This window comes from Pseudorca crassidens, chromosome 16, assembly GCF_039906515.1.
Source record: "Pseudorca crassidens isolate mPseCra1 chromosome 16, mPseCra1.hap1, whole genome shotgun sequence".
NCBI lineage: Eukaryota > Metazoa > Chordata > Mammalia > Artiodactyla > Delphinidae > Pseudorca > Pseudorca crassidens.
In genome coordinates, this window is record NC_090311.1 from 5,270,868 (window position 1) to 5,287,873 (window position 17,006).

A 17,006-nucleotide genomic window follows, 5' to 3' on the forward strand; every position below is an offset into this window, starting at 1 on the left:
ATAAATTGCTGTAACCTTTTTAAAAAGTGATTTGGCAATAGCTTTGAAAAGTCTTGGGAAAAAAGATACTCATCTCCTCAGGGTAATTCTACTTCTAACAAGCCACCTAAGGAAGTAATTCAGAATTAGAAATTTTATGCCCAAAGATGTCCACTGCATCACTGAAAACATCCCAATGTTCAACAGCTAGGAACTGTGTAAGTAATATGAGATTTTGTAAGGTTGCAAGATAAAATACAGGATGCCCAGTTCAATTTGAATCTCAGATAAATAAGTATGTCCCAAATTTTGTATTGGAAATTTCACATCAGACATTCATATACTAAGAAAATGATCTGTTGTTTACCTGAAGTAGATTTTTATTTGCTAAATCACGTAACCACACCATAGTTTTCTGATGAAATATTATGCCACCATCAAATACTAATCATGAAAATATGAACTATTTTAATAACATAAGAAAATGCTCAACGATGAAAATCAGACATAATTATGGTACATATACTTTTCAGCAAAACAAAGAATATAAATATAGCATAGGAAAAAAATAAAAAAGAAGAAACAATTAGAAGAAAAGACACCAGACAGTCGTGGGATGGGAGGAAGAGCCCAGCTTTTTTTTTTTTTTTTTTTTTTAGTGGTACGCGGGCCTCTCACTGTTGTGGCCTCTCCTGTTGTGGAGCACGGCTCCAGACACGCAGGCTCAGCGGCCATGGCTCATGGGCCCAGCCGCTCCGCGGCATGTAGTATCTTCCCGGACAGGGGCACGAACCCATGTCCCCTGAATCGGCAGGTGGACGCTCAACCACTGTGCTACCAGGGCAGCCCCCAGATTACTTTTATAATGGAAAATATATTAGTATTTTACTTTTTATATAAATTTTTATTGATTGACTGATTTTTGGCTGTGTAGGGTCTTTGTTGCTGCATGTGGGCTTCCTCTAGTTGTGGCGAGTGGGGAGCTTCTCTTGTTGCAGCGAATGGGCTCTAGGCGCACACTTCAGTAGTTGTGACATGTGGGCTCAGTAGTTGTGGCATGCGGGCTCAGTAGTTGTGGCTCTACAGCGCAGGCTCAGTAGTTGTGGTGCACGGGCTTATCTGCTCCGCGGCATGGGGGATCTTCCCGGACTAGGGTTCAAACCTGTGTCCCCTGCATTCGCAGGTGGATTCTTAACCACTGTGCCACCAGGGAAGTCCCTATATTAGTATTTTAAAAGGTAGTCCTGAGAGAGACAGATAAGATCTCCTCTTTCTCCCTCTGCCCGTGAGTCCCCATTTCCTACTCCCTTATCCTCAAAAATCTCTTTCATGGGGCTCCCCCATCCACGAGGACTAGGTCACTGCTGCTCAAGCCCTGGACTGAACTTGCCTCTGAGCCCTCCCTCCTAGAACTACCCTCAATGCCCCAGTTTTAAATCTGTCTGGCACCCCAGTGCTCTAGGCAGGTGGACAGGTAGAATGAAGGACAGATTGGATGGAGGACAGGTAGGAAGGAGGACAGGTAAGACAGAGGACAGGTAGAATGGAGCACTGCTGGTGGAGCAGGGGACACTGAGTGGCAGGCTAGTGAATGCACAAAGTCCCTACAGGATATAGAGACAGAAGGTTTTTAAGAAAGAACAGATTTTGGAGAATGGGAACTTAGGATGAGTTCTTTTCAATGGTATCTTTGTCATCTTTGGCTAGTCTAAGGTCCAAGACTGAGTACATGAACTAGAAGGAAACATCCCAAGGATCTGAACTCACAGGCCTGAGCTGTGAAGGGGTGCTTCCTTTATGTACTAACATCAGGACTGAGTTATGTGGCTTGAACAATAACGTATGAAATTGCTCTTGGTAATTCCATCCGCCAGTCCAGAATGTTTCATATGACCGCGGGGCTCACATTGTGCGTGGGGCACTCGGCACAGGCAGAAAAGTTAACTCTCGTCCAAGTGTTCTGAACGCCAAGGGATTTGGGGGCAGCTCCAAACCACAGAAGCTACTGGAGATGCGAAGAGAGCCCCAGGAGCATGGAGTCTGGAGGACGGGCACCAGGCTTGAATCAGAGGAGAATCTATTATTTGAATCGGGGATTACACTTCTTGGTGGCCAGTGATGAGATGTTAAAAATTTTAAACGTGGGCTTCCCTGGTGGCGCAGTGGTTGAGAGTCCGCCTGCCGATGCAGGGGACACGGGTTCGTGCCCCGGTCCGGGAAGATCCCACACGCCGCAGAGCGGCTGGGCCCGTGAGCCATGGCCGCTGAGCCTGCGCGTCCGGAGCCTGTGCTCCGCTAAGGGAGAGGCCACAGCAGTGAGAGGCCCGCGTACCGCAAAAAAAAAAAAAAAAAAAAAAAAAAATTTTAAACGTGTTTCACTAAGGCAAGTGCTTTGAAGAGGAATTCTCATTTATATGTTTCATTTCAAATGTATCAATGAAAACAAACCTACTTCATCACCATTAAAAATTAAAGAAAAAGTAATCCCCAATGATACTGCTAAATGACACTGGGCAAGAATTGTAGTAAAGACAGGAAGACGGATGACTTGATGGATTCTGGATGACTTTCATATTGGGGAGCATTCCAGCCAAAGAATCAATACTGTAAAGCAACGTTATGAGGACGAGGATTTGGAGAAGGGAATGTAATTGAGAGCTGAGTGCTCTGTTTCAGAGGCAGGGGTGACGTGAAATAAATCCCCGTACGGATAAGTTCTTGGACAGATGAGGAGAAAGCTCTCGAGAACGCAAAGGCTTCCTGTTTTCAAGAGGGAAAGCCAATGGTGAAACATTTACAGGTTCTATTTGTTACAAGGAAATTTAAAAGAGAAAAATAGGGAGTCCAAAAAGATAACACAAATAATATCCCAAAATGTCATTAACTGCCCCAAAGCGTCCTCCAAAGTCTCTGTAGAGATGATGTTTGTGAAAATATACGTAGGGGGCTTCCACATAACAAATTTAAAACAATGAAAACACAAACTCATCTGTCTCTTCACATTAAACTGACAATAAAAAAGTTTTTACAACTCACAAACCAGATAGCTAGTGGGAAGCAGCCGCATAGCCCAGGGAGATCAGCTCGGTGCTTTGTGACCACCTAGAGGGGTAGGATAGGGAGGGTGGGAGGGAGATGAAAGAGGGAGGGGATATGGCGATATATGTATATGTATAGCTGATTTACCTTGTTATACAGCAGAAACTAACACACCATTGTAAAGCAATTATACTCCAATAAAGATGTTTAAAAACAAAAAACCTCACAAACCCACAAAGACCAAGAGAATAAGAAGAGACACAACTACAGACAAGAGAATTCTGGAAGCTGACAAGTCGATGCAGGAATGGTTACCGGCTGCCCTGGAGGCAGGAAGGGAGTGCATATCTATCAGGAATCCTGTTGATTCTGGCAGAGAACCCTAGGAAGGCTCGGAAACTGGAGGTGCCAGGTACTCAGAAAGCGAGGCTGCATGTCAGGTGGAAACCAAAAGCACTGATGTCTTTAAAACGTGGCCAATATGCCCACCTCAGCACATCCACCAAGGGAACCCCGCTCACTCCCGGCAGGGAACCACGTGTTTATCCTCTGGACAAACCAAAAGAGACAGGAGCAGGAGCCACCTGGCTGAGACTATCCAATGATAAGCCAATCACTGGGGGCTTCCCTGGTGGCGCAGTGGTTGGAAATCCACCGGCCAATGAAGGGGACATGGGTTTGAGCCCTCATCTGGGAGGATCCCACATGCCACGGAGCAACTAAGCCCGCGTGCCACAACTACTGACACTGTGCTCTAGAGCCTGTGAAACACAACTAGTGAGCCCACGTGCCTAGAGCCCATGCTCCACAACAAGCAAAACCACCGCAATGAGAAGCCCATGCACCGCAACGAAGAGTAGCCCCTGCTCGCCACAACTAGAGAAGGCCCATGCGCAGCAACAAAGACCCAACACAGCCAAAAAGAAATAAATTAAATAAAAGAAAAAAGAAGCCAATCACTGTAAACTCCCCACTCTGCTCGGCTCAGCTCCCAGCAAAGCAGCAAGGCTCAGCCCCTCCACCAGGCTTAGCCCCACAGCAAACTGGAACAGGAGACTGGAAGAATCCTCTTTGGAGAAACTGACCAGCACAAGAGCATACCCACTAACTTCCCATGGAGATTCTGACAGCGTGAGAGCCCAGCCCACAGTGGTTTGCCATGCAGTGAAGCCCAGCAGCCTCCAAGCTCTGTGAGAAAAGTCAACCAAGCGTTAATAAAGGAGACCTGAACAAACAAAAACAGAAGCCAGAGGAATGAAAGAAAATTTAGAAAACATAAGAAAATTCAAAGAACGATCATTATTTTCCTCAGGTAGATAGGAGATTATATCCATAAAACAAGAACATGATGTTATAAAAAGAAAAAAAGGAACAAAGACCAAGAAATGATTCTGGAATATTTCAGCTGTATTAGCAAAAATAAACATTTTAATAGAAGCGTCGGGATAAAAAACTAATGAAATCCTCCAAAAGTAGAACAAGAAGACACAGAGAGAGAGAAAAAAAATTCCACTGACAAAAGTATCGAAAAAATACTTAAGAATAAATTTAACTTGGTCCCTGAAAACTAGAAGGTAGTGTTAAAGGAATAAAAGAGGACCTAAATTAATAGAAAGATATCCCACGTTCATGGATGAGAAGACTTAATATTGTTAACATGGCTATACTCTCTAAATTGAGGTACAGATTCAACCCAATCCCTATCAAAATTCCAGCTGGCTGCTTTGCAGAAATTGACAAACCAATCACAGATGATCATATTTTGCATAATTCTATTTCTAGAAAATGTCCAGGATAGGCAAACCTACAAAAGCAGAAAGTTAGACTTGTGATTGCCAAGGGCTGGAGGTTTGGGCGGAAATGGGGAGTGACTGCTATTGCATACAGATTTCCTTTGAGGATGATGACAGTATTCTAAAATTGATCATGGTGATGGTTAAACAACTCTGTGCGTATAGTTAAAACCCTTAAATCGTTCACATTAAATAGATGAATTTTATGGCATATAAATTAGATCTCAATGAAGCTGTCCAAAATTTTAAATAAAACTTAAATTAATTAAGAGATGTAAGATAATTTTTCTAAAGTGTCATGCATACACAAAATGAAAGGGCCCACTGTGTGCCAAGCACGATCCGGACTCATACTTGTGAGATTTTGGAACACTACGGATAGAACAATGAATCTCAAACATTCAAGAACAAATGAAAAGCAAAGAGTTGCAGGTGTGGATCGGGAATTGCTCATGGAGGGGCCGGTGAAGGGGCAGCTAATTCTCAGGGCAAGTCAAACGATCTGTCCTTGTAAACCAAGTAATGTACTATTCTGATTTAAAACAATAATAACCTACTTGGAAAACTCCTTCCAAATTCTATGATCCTTGTGAAATTGTTCTTTCTCTTTAGATTTGTGAAATAGATACAAGACAGTTTTCTTCACCTTTGCTTTGATTTCTTCACTTATGTGTTTTCCCATCATAGGAAATTACTTAACCCTTTTAGGATGGGGGTTACAAGGAAGAAATGATAATGCAGATAGAACAACCGTGTAAAATGAAGGTAAGAAGACAGTGCCCCACGTGAAAAACATCAGAAGGCAAAAGTCACTGCTGTACTTTGCAGAGTATTTCACGTCTTGTTAAGTAAATATGTGCTTCAGCATAAGATACAACAAAACGGCTGAATCGGGTACTATTGTTAACACTGAGGTTCTTGGAAAAATAAATATTCACTCACATAATTTGAACTTGGTACATCTTTCCCAGAAATACAATCCATGGCGAAATTGAGGGCTGTCTTTTGTTCCCTTTCTCATTTAAAGATAAATTCAGTCCCATGAATCCTTTATCCAAAGTACAGTTAATTTTCACTTATTTAGTTTCCAAAATATTGCGATCCCTTATTTTATCAATATAAAGGACCACGGAGTAAGGGATGATTGTAAAAAGAAGCTATACAAAATTAAAAATAGTAGAGTTGAGAAACTAATGTCATCTATTAGCTCTTTTACAACTACTAGCAACAAAATTAAACCTGAATCTTAAATTTTAATTGAATCCCAGTATTTCATATCATTGCAGACACTATAAAGAAAGAAATCTAATTTTAAAAACAAAATCATTTTCCATTTTACAGTGGCAGTAATTGTAAGAAGATGTTTATAGGACGAATATACCAAAAGGGACTATCTGGATCTTGTATTAATCATAACAACATTTGCTGCTTATTCAATATAATAAATTAAACACATATTCACATTTGTTATAAGGGATGAAAATGAATCACAGTCAAATTTTATGTATACAATTTATACTTTATGTAATAATGAGGAATATATACTTTGTATACAACTTCTTAATAGAATTCATTTGTTGCTAGCGTAAGTCGGAGTATAGCAGAAAATTTTATATTTATTTTCATAAACTCAGAAAATCAGATAATTTAAAATAATCAGATTTTTCAAATGTTCTCCCATGATATATAGTAACTGTAAATACACTGTAACAGAAACAAGAGTAACTGAGTCTTAATAAAATTTTGCCTCTGAAGGAGGATCAATGCTCTCCGTATTTTTTAAATTGACTTCTGTCCATAAAGGACACTCTTACCATCACAGTTACAGATTAAAGTTGAAACTCTTTACTGGATGAAATGAAATTCCTCTATATGAATCATAAATGGATACTGTCCCTCAATACTATTTATATTGGTTACATGAGTCAGTGAGGAGAAAACTACGTCACATACCAAGGGTTAAAAAAATTAATGAATCTTTAAGGAGAATAAAATATATTTGGGAATATGAGATTATTATATAAAAGAAACAGGGATGATCTCGTTTATAAGCTATTATTTCTTAGGAAATAGTGACTTATACATAAATAAATACATCTATTGTGCGCAGATACAGGCTCAAACGCCACACATCACATCACCCATAGCTCGTCTGCTTACGACTGCGTAAGCATCCAAAGTGATTCAGGCTCTAAGTGCCTTGAGGTTTATTTTCAAAATTTCCTACTATGGGGAAGTGGGACTCAATCTGGGGGGTACCCAAGAGAAATTTTGCAGAGCAATGTACCTGTCGAGCAGGTGTGTAAGAAAACACTGTAAGTATGAAGCACACCCCACTGGGGCTTCACGCCCATCTCATCTCCCTTCACCACAGTCCTGAGGAAATCGAAGGTCCCCAAGATTCGGAGGAGATGGAGCCACTTGGAATATACATAAGAAAGTGTGGGGATAAGGCCAAAATGATGAAAAGATTCAAAATGTTGCAGGGTATTAACAGGTGCAACGCTCAACTCACAAAGAGTGGGTGCTGTGTTGAAAGCATGGAGTTCGGGGCTTGGTCAGGTGAGTAGACACAGCACCACCCAGAAGGAGCACACACAGGGGGCCTGGGACCAAGGCAGGATGAGGAGGATGCTGGAAGAGGCTATCCTGGCCACACTGGGACACCTGCGACACCCGAGTGTCACAATGAACAAGGAGAGCAATGGATTACAACACATGGAAAGTCCTTGAGTCTATGTTGATACATGAGCAAGGGGATTGGTGAGGCAGGTGGCCAAGAGAGGCAAAGGTAAGGCTCTTTTCTTACAGACCAAACAATGTAGATGGGACAAAAGAATTAAGAAATCACCAGTTTCAGCTCCTAAAGCAATGGTTGATTCCAGCAAGGATCCTCAATGGGGGTTGAAACTATTAGGTCAAAGGTCCTTGGGGATGAAGATACTCAATCTGAAACTCACCCCCCCCCACATTCTTCCTCACTACGGCTGTGCCCCCCAGTTCGATGGAATGTGAAGGACACATTATCACTGAGGTAGTATTTTATGCCAAAAATGTTAAATCATGAGGAATAACTTTTTGAGGAAAACATCCTTACCCTAGCTTTTTTCAGGGGGTGCATAGAGGATATTAACTCCTTTTTACAGATAAGAGTATAGAGAGAGTTTAAGCCACCTGGCCAATACACAATTAGAAGATGAGAAGAGCAAGAAACAGCCCTCGGACCAAAGTTTTAAAAAAAAAAGGAAGACGGAGGAGGAGGGGGAAGAAAGGGAAGAAGGGGGAGGGGACGGGAGAGGGAGCAGCAGACAGCTCCAGATTATGGGACACTGGCCAAGACCACTGGCCTGGGCCCAGTGTCTGGGTACATACGCAAATGATGGCTATAATGGTGGTGGTGGTGATGATGACAGATAAAACACACAAAAAACACACAAGAACACTTTACAAGTCACGAAATTTGTACGCTAAAGTCACGAAATGTTCAAAACAGAGTCAAAGAATACCTAAAAAAACTGGAGATACATATTATGTTCATGCTTTGGAAGAATCAATATAGTTAGGATGCCAAGTGATCTACAGTCAGCAGGAGGTTATTGTAGAAATTAACAATCTGATTCTAAACTTTAAGTGGAAAAGCAAATAATGTGAAACAGCCAAAGAAATCTTGAATAATGTAAAAGGACACACACTACCTGCTTTTACGATTGACTATAAAACTACAGATATTAAGACTGTGCGGTACTGGTGAAAAAGGCCTATAGATGAGAAAACCTGACCGCACACATATGGTTAACAGATTTTCAACAAAGGTTTCAAGAAAATTCAATGAAAAAGTATAATCTTTTCAACAAGTTGTATTTTCAAATGGTACAATTAGACACATATGAAAAGTCCCAAACAAAAAGGCAGGGGGTGGGGAGAGAGAATTGATCCTCACCCTGCCTCATATACAAAAATCAACACAAAATGTAACATAGACATAAATGCAAAACCCCCAAAACAGCAGAACTTCTAGAAGAAAACACAAGGAAAACCCTTCTGACCTTGGATTTGGCATACACTTCCTGGGATACAAAAAGCATGAAACATAAAAGAAAAAAATGACCAAAAGAACTTCTTCAAAATCAAAAACTTTGCTCTTTGAAAGACATTGAAAAGAAGGTGAAAAGGCAGACTGCAGAACGGGAGAAAATATTTGCAAAACACACCTTAGACAAAGGGCTTGTATCCAGAATATATAAAGAATTCTGAAAACTCAATTAACAACCAACCAAATCGAAAAATTGGCAGAAAAATTTAAAGAGACATTTCACTTAAAAGGAGATACAAATGGCCGAGACAGACACGAAACCATGTTCAGTGTCACTAATAATTAGGAAAATGCAAATTAAAACCACAATGAGATACCACTACACACCTATTAGAATGGCTAAAGTTTAAAAAAAAAAAAAAGCAGGAAATTGCAGAGCAGACATTCTCCTGTGTTGCTGGTCTGAAGGCAAAAGGATACAGACATTTTGGAAAAGGTTTGGCAGGACCCAACCTTCCTGCTTCTAGGTATTTACCCAAGAGAAATGAAAACATATATCCACACAAAGACCTCTATACTATAGACAGTCTTAGTCTTAATTGCCAAACATGGAGACACCTTACATGTCTATTACCTAGTAAGTGGATCAACAGACCGTGGTAAATCCATGTGACGGAGTAGTACTGCGCAATACAATGGACCTACTACTGAATAAATAAATGTGCATCGTTCTCAAACACCAAGGGTTTCTTTTGTTTCAAAGAAAAAAAACCTGTGCTAACTGAAAGACGTCAACACAAAAGGCGACACAGTGTATCAATTCATTTATGTGACATTCTAGAAACCCAAAACTACAGTGACAAAGGGGAGACGGTTGACTCCAGAGGGGAATGATGAGGGACTTTTTTAGGCATATCACAATCCTCTAAATTTGTATTTGGTGGTGATTACACAACTGTATATATCCATCAAAATTCAGAACTGAAGAGGGTGAATTTTACTGTGTGATCATATATATATATATATGATCACACAGTAAAAAGAAGAAGATATATATATATATATAAAGAAGAAAATTTGAAAATCCCCGTAAGATGATACGCAACTAATATTGGTATTTTGGTGGACTCATCCTTGCGCTCACATATATAGAAAGAGACGACTTTTAATGAACATTGGATCACACCTCAGTTACTGCAGCTTTAGCTTTCAAATGGTTTGTTATCTGTAGTACAAGTCCCACATCACTACCCTTGGTTTTCACATTTCCCTGAGTGTCCATGCCAATCTATTCTTTCACATGAACTTTAGAACCACATTACTGAGCGTGAAACAAGTCCCCCTGGAATTGAAATTGAGGTGGCACTGAATTTTTAAATTCATTGAGAAGGCTTATGATAGCAGCCTTCTCAATGACACGCACCCAGTGTCTCTCCATTTGTTCAGGTCTCTTTTGATGCCACTCAGGAATATTTTGTGATTTTCATCATATGGATCTTAAACGGCTCTTGTATTATTGTTCCTAGTGGGAGGAGAGCTTTTTCTCCAAAAAGCTTTAAATTTTTCTCTATATTTTTATTTGTATACTTGGGAAAACCATTGACTGTCAACTTGCAGAAATCTGTCATCACTCCCTGTAGTCTTTGTTATGGGGGGGGGTGTGGAGGGGGGCCTGGGGATAGATGTTAAAACAGACCAAGCCAACATCTGTCAACAATTTTGTGTTGTCCTTTCCAATCGCTATAAACTGTATTTCTGTTTCTGGACCTACTACACAGGTCCTCACCACCAAGACGATGGCAAGTTGTAATAAGAGCCAGCATCTTTGGGGTTTTTTTAGAGATTTTAATGGGCATGCATGCCTTTAGGGTCTAATGTGTTATTTTTATTTTTTTAATTGAGATTTAATTGACATAGTTGAAGGCATACAATGTGTTGATTTCATACATTTATATATTGCAATACAATCACAACTTATGGTTAGCTAACACATCTATCATGTCCCATAATTGCCATTTTTATGGGTGGTGAGAATATTTAATATCTAGTCTCCTGGATATTGGCTTAAGATAGACCTTAAGATGTTAAGGAAAATTCCTAACCTAGAGATCATCTCTGACAAAATATGTGAAGCTAAACAAAAAGGATTATGGATATTACTAAAATATAAGAGTTTTATATTGAAGGGCAAAAAGATCCAGCAATAGAATTACGCATCAAAAGAGCACACAGGGGGCTTCCCTGGTGGCGCAGTGGTTGAGACTCCACCTGCCGATGCAGGGGACACGGGTTCATGCCCCGGTCCGGGAAGATCCCACATGCCGCGGAGCGGCTGGGCCCGTGAGCCATGGCCGCTGAGGCTGCGCTCCGCAACGGGAGAGGCCACAACAGTGAGAGGCCTGCATACTGCAAAAAGAAAAAAAAAAAAAAAAGAGCACATAGGGATGCTGTTAAATTTTACTAAGGGGGCAAGAAAGGTACCACCCCCCAAAATAAATATGTAAGGCCAAGCTATAATAAAACAAAACTTAGAAGAGGGACATTTCTTCATAAATCCCATTTCCTAGGAAGGGCATCGTCTAACAAACATTTACAGAGGCACACTGTGTTAGGCACTATTCCAGAAGCCCTCATGAAACTCACATTCTATTGGCCAGAGTGTGTTGACAGGGAGCTTACTGTCAGCTAAACTTAAACAAGAGCTTCACTCAACCCTGACAAGTGAAGCTCTTGTTTAAAGCTCCTTAGTATCTTAAGGAGACCCTCTGGTACTTGCTCTGAGGTATCATCATGCACCTGGCAAGTATACACTGTAGATACTGTCACATCACATTTTGCAAAAACAAGACAAAACCAAAACCCCTTCCAAGATGTTGAGAAAAATATTCAACGGGATATCAATCAAAATATACAGCGAGTACCCAGAGTTATGTACACATTATTCACATCTATCTATTCCTACACAGACTTAATGAAAATACTAGAAGAAGCCATTCCCCTACTCTTCTCAAAATTTAGAGCTGTGTCTTGTAATTACCAATCATAATGGTGACCACCACAGTTTTAATTAGGGAATATAAAACACTGTTTTCTTAAGATTAATCTCTTTAAACAAAATTCACATATTTTGAAGATTAATGTTTTAACATGACAATCACAGACATTTCAGGTACCTGACTCACGCATAAAAATAAAAAGGATGCACCGGCTCCAGCTCCAGGGGCTCCGCCCGCCTGCCGGCACGCTGCACACCACCCACCGCCCGGGACCGCTCAGACCCCTTCCGACAGCCCTCCCTGCGCAGGCTAGGACGCCTCTCCCCCGTCCCCCGACCCCGCCGCGGAAAGTTAAGTTTGAAGACCCGGGGTGGGGGGGTGGGGAGAGAAACATGGACATGAAGAGGACGATCCACCTGGAGCTGAGGAGCTGCACCCCGGCAGCTGTTCAAGAACTTGTCCTGGACGATTGCACATCAAATGACGGGAAAATTGAGGGTTTAACGGCTGAATGTGTGAACTTAGAGTTCCTCAGTTTAATTAATGTAGGCTTGATTTCCGTTTCAAATCTCCCCAACTACCTAAATTGAAAAAGCTTGAGCTCAGTGACAATTGAATCTTGGGAGATCTGGATAGGTTAGCAGAAAAACTTCCAAATCTTACACATCTAAACTTCAGTGGAAATAAACTGAAAGGTATCAGCACCCTGGAACCTTTGAAAAAGTTGGAATGTCTGAAGAGCCTGGATCTGTTTAACCGTGAGGTTACTAACCTGACTGACTTCGGAGTTCCCGCCCCAGCTCACGTACCTGGTTGGCTATGACCGAGAAGACAGTGAAGCCCCTGACTCAGATGCTGAGGTGGATGGTGTGGGTGAAGAAGAGGATGAAGACGAAGACGAAGACGTAGAAGGGGAGGATGAAGACGAAGTCAGTGGGGAGGAAGAATTCGGGTATGATGGAGAAGCTGATGAAGATGAAGACGGGGGCTTCCCTGGTGGCGCAGTGGTTGGGAGTCCGCCTGCCGATGCAGGGTACACGGGTTCGTGCTCCGTCCAGTCCGGGAGGATCCCACATGCCGCGGAGCAGCTGGGCCCGTGAGCCATGGCCGCTGAGCCTGCGCTCCGCAACAAGAGAGGCCGAGACAGCGAGAGGCCCGCGCACTGCGATGAAGAGCGGCCCCCGCTCGCCGCAACTAGAGAAAGTCCTCGCACAGAAACAAAGACCCAACACAGCCAAAAATACATAAATAAATTTATTTTAAAAAGATGAAGATGAAGATGAGGAGGAAGAAATCGGGAAAGGTGAAACGAGGAAGAGAGAAACACGATGAAGGCAAAGATGATTAAGACCCCAAATAACCTGCAAAAAAGAACTGTTCAGTATTGGCTGGACTGCTCACAGGGATTTGGTAGCTGTTTAAGAAAAAAAGAAAAAGGTAGCTGTGATCACAAACCCCAGGACACCAACCCACCCAAAGAGCCAAAGAACAGTTTCTGTGACATTCCACCGTCCTCCATTTAGTCCCTCTTAGAAATCCACCACCAAGCTTGGGGACTTCACCTCAACAAAATTATAAGCGTTGTTAGGTTTTTGTGTAAGACTTGCTGTAGCGTGGACAGCTGTGATTTGTGAGTCGACCGTCCGTGGCTGCCAGTTACACTGAGAATGTAACAGCATTTTTACGTTCTGTACAACAAAGAATCTTTGTAAATAAAATCTGAACGTTTAAAAGAAAGACAAAGGAAGCGTCACAAATCACATTGGTTTCCCTTCACCTGAACCCAAACCTCTAATCGCAGGTCACACTGAGACGATCTACATTGGCAGCCACTCTTCAACAGATGTTTAGCCAAGATTTTTTTTTTTATTAATCTTGATCAGACAAGATCTTAACAGCATGTAGTGGAAGGTAAATCCACAGAGTCGTACTATAATGACGAATTTTAATTATTCTCCAGAATCACTCCTTGTTTGCAAAATTGAGTATGTTTTTCACAAGCTAGTTCTCTGGCTACACAGTTAAAAGTGCAAAATGTAGTGATCCTAGCTCCTGTCTCAACAAGAAGTACACGGGATAATGAAGCCCACTAGTTTTGAATTTAAATCAGCTGTTTTGGTGTCATGAAGGGGCAAAAAGCAGAATTCTAGACTGATCAGTTAAAAAGAAGCATGGTCAACAGGAGGTATTTGTTTGAAAGAATTGGAAACTTCACACAACTACGTGGGAATTCTGGAAAGGAAAGCACCATTATTGGGGATAAAACCATTATCACAAATAATAATTTCTAATGTCGACCAATGAATGGGCCTACAAGGCCATCCATGAGCTGCCCCCCTCTCCACAAAATACCCCTGACTCCATCTCTGATATGAGCTGAACTTTGTCCCCCCTCCCCTGCAAATTCATATGTTGAAGTCCTAACCCCCCAGAGCCTCAGAATGTAAATGTATTTGAAGATGGGGTCTTTAAAGAGACAATTAAGGTAAAATAAGATCATTAAGGTGGCCCTCATTCAATATTACTGGTATTCCTTAACGAAGAGAAGATTAGGACACACACAGAAGAAGGGCCACGTGAAGATGCAATAAGAAGACAGCCATCTACTAGCCAAGGAGAGAGACTTCAGAAGAAACCAACTCAGGAGGACACCTTGATAGTGGACTTCTGGCCTCTAGAACGATAAGGAATGAATTTTGGTTGTTTAAGCCACCCACTCTGTGGCTTTTGTTATGGCAGCCCTAGAACCTAATGTAACCTCATGGCTTCAGTCACAGTCTCCATGGGGTCTCAGAACTTGCCCAGCTTCTCCCCTCAAGAGGCTAGGCTGCCCTGCCTGTGTCCTCTGATGAAGGCTCCTCCCCAAGAAGACCACCTTACGCCCAGCCCCTTCCTCCAGCACGTGGCTCCAAGGCCTGCTTCCCCAGCGCTGCTGCTGCTGCATCCCATTTAGAGTGGGACCCCTGCTCAGGCGCCAGCACACCCCATCCTCTCACACCACCTTCTCCTGCAGGAGTTACCTTCACACACATTCACGTAATCTACCTACTTATTAGAATTGTTGTTGATCAACTCTCCCCACTGGAATATAGACTCCAAGAGGGCAGGGATCACCGTTTCACTCGCCAACCAAGCTCTAATGCCAAGAAAAGAGCAATAAATCCTTTGATGAAGCAGACTGAATGCCCATGATGTTGTCATTAAAAAAAAAAAAATTAAAGTGAAAAAAGGCCTGATATAAACAAATAAAAGGGAAATTATTCAGTCCAGCAAAGGCCATAATTGGAAATAAGGACAGATTAATAATATCATTAAAAACAATGTACTTCTAATGAAGTTATCAATTTCTTTAGTCTTTTTAAAGATCCCTAAACCTACTGCTAAGTAACACTTTTCTAAAGAAATTCATGTACCAAAGTATTTTTTACAATCAACTTGAAACGTATGTTCTGAGACGCTGACAATACTACCAGAATTTTTTTGTTATCTAATAGTACTGAATTCACGTTAGTTAGCAAAATGTCTCTGTGGTGGGGTTTGCTGTGAGCGCATCTGAATGTAAGAAACTACCTTGGGGATTCGCCATCTACCTTTTCTCTAAAGAGAGCTCTCTCTCTGGGTTATCATATTCAAAGCAAATTTAAACACTGTGTCCTGGAAAAAAAGAATTGACAGGTGAGTCTTAAAGCAAAGCTGGCCTGGTCATTTAACGGGCGTTGCATTGATAACGACAACCTGATATGCTAGAAAATTTGTGCACTTTTCTACATGGAGTAAAAGCCCAGGGCCCTGTTGTAAGACATGGTCTGTGAGTCTGTTTACTGGGCAGTAATAGGTGTGCACAGGTGCAGCCCGTGGCTTCCATCCCACGCAAAGCTTCACCTGAGTCACATCACGTCATTGTAAGCCTCCATCAAAACACAGGGCAAAGGCAAAAACCAAACAAGAGTGCGATGGTAGCCACCAAGCGATCACAATGCAGCCACGTAATCCAGCAAAAATGAGGAAGCAGAAAACCTCATTTTGCTCACAGGCTTTGTATAGCGTTTGAGAGAACATTCCGCCAAGTGCACCGTGCTGCTCCCCGCCCCACAGATGAGAGAGAAAGAGTCTTCCAACCACCCGGGGACCCGGGCACATTCCCGAGACTCAGGCACACCTTTCTGGAGGGTCTCCTCATCTACAGCCAGATGATTCAACTCCCCTTCCCTCTACAACCTGTGAGCAAAATCCATTCGTACGAAAAACAGGTGAGGACAAATGTGGCTCGTTTTGAAATATTAAAATTATCGTCATAGAACACAGAATGCAGAGGAGAGTGTGTTGAAGCCCAAAGGACATTATTAACCCAGCATGTGTATATCACCATTTAAAAAAAAGTTTACTTTGAAAGAACAGATAAATTCAATAACATACAAAGAAATATGTGTGATCAAGGAGATCGTTATAATCTGACAGAGAAAAGAACATATTTATTTATTATTTTGAGATGCTAATGGCTTCAATAAAATTCTGAGAAAATTTTGATATAATTAGAGTCTTGTTAGGATAATGAGGTATTTATATGGTTCACATTTCTTGTGTATTTGATAAGTCCTTACTTTGGCATAATTGCTATGAAATAAATTTCTATAAAGTCAAAAAAATAAAAAGAATAAAATCACCTTCAAATTTCTAATACTTTCATGATTTTACCAGATGGAAAATCTACTCGGTTACTAACAAGTATCAGTTATAGGGTAGGCAGTAAAATTCAAGCTGAGGGTTATAAAGGTAATGGGGAAGAGACCAGTCAGAGCTCAGGAACGTCCAATACAGCACGTTTATGCAAGGCTCAAGAAGTCCTACCTTGTCGCATGTAACTCGGAGGGAGCTGAGGGGGATTGCTAGGGACCCATGCTCAGCCCAGCCTGTAAGTCACCCCGAGATTTGGCTTCCAGATCTGACTGTGTCTGAGCCGCAATGAAACCTCACCATCAGCGCCCCAATGGGAGAGTCACAAATCAAAGGAGGCTCATCCTGATTCTGCCAGCATGGAAGGAAGCGTGAGATTCTCACTGCCTGGAACCCTGAGAACAGGAGGAAGGCTTGGGCATCACTACGGCCCCGCCCCTTTCTACACACTACCTGCCCTTCATAACTGGCCATGAAGTAAGCCTTTTCCAA

General features: G+C 41.8%; 1 protein-coding gene and 1 pseudogene across 7 annotated transcripts in view; one reads left to right on the forward strand and one right to left on the reverse strand.

The window, feature by feature from the left end:
- DOCK1 (dedicator of cytokinesis 1) overlaps positions 1–17,006 on the reverse strand; it is a 526,777-nt gene that overhangs the window by 210,010 nt on the left and 299,761 nt on the right. The window lies entirely within an intron of this gene.
- On the forward strand, positions 12,233–13,434 carry LOC137208371 (acidic leucine-rich nuclear phosphoprotein 32 family member B-like; annotated as a pseudogene).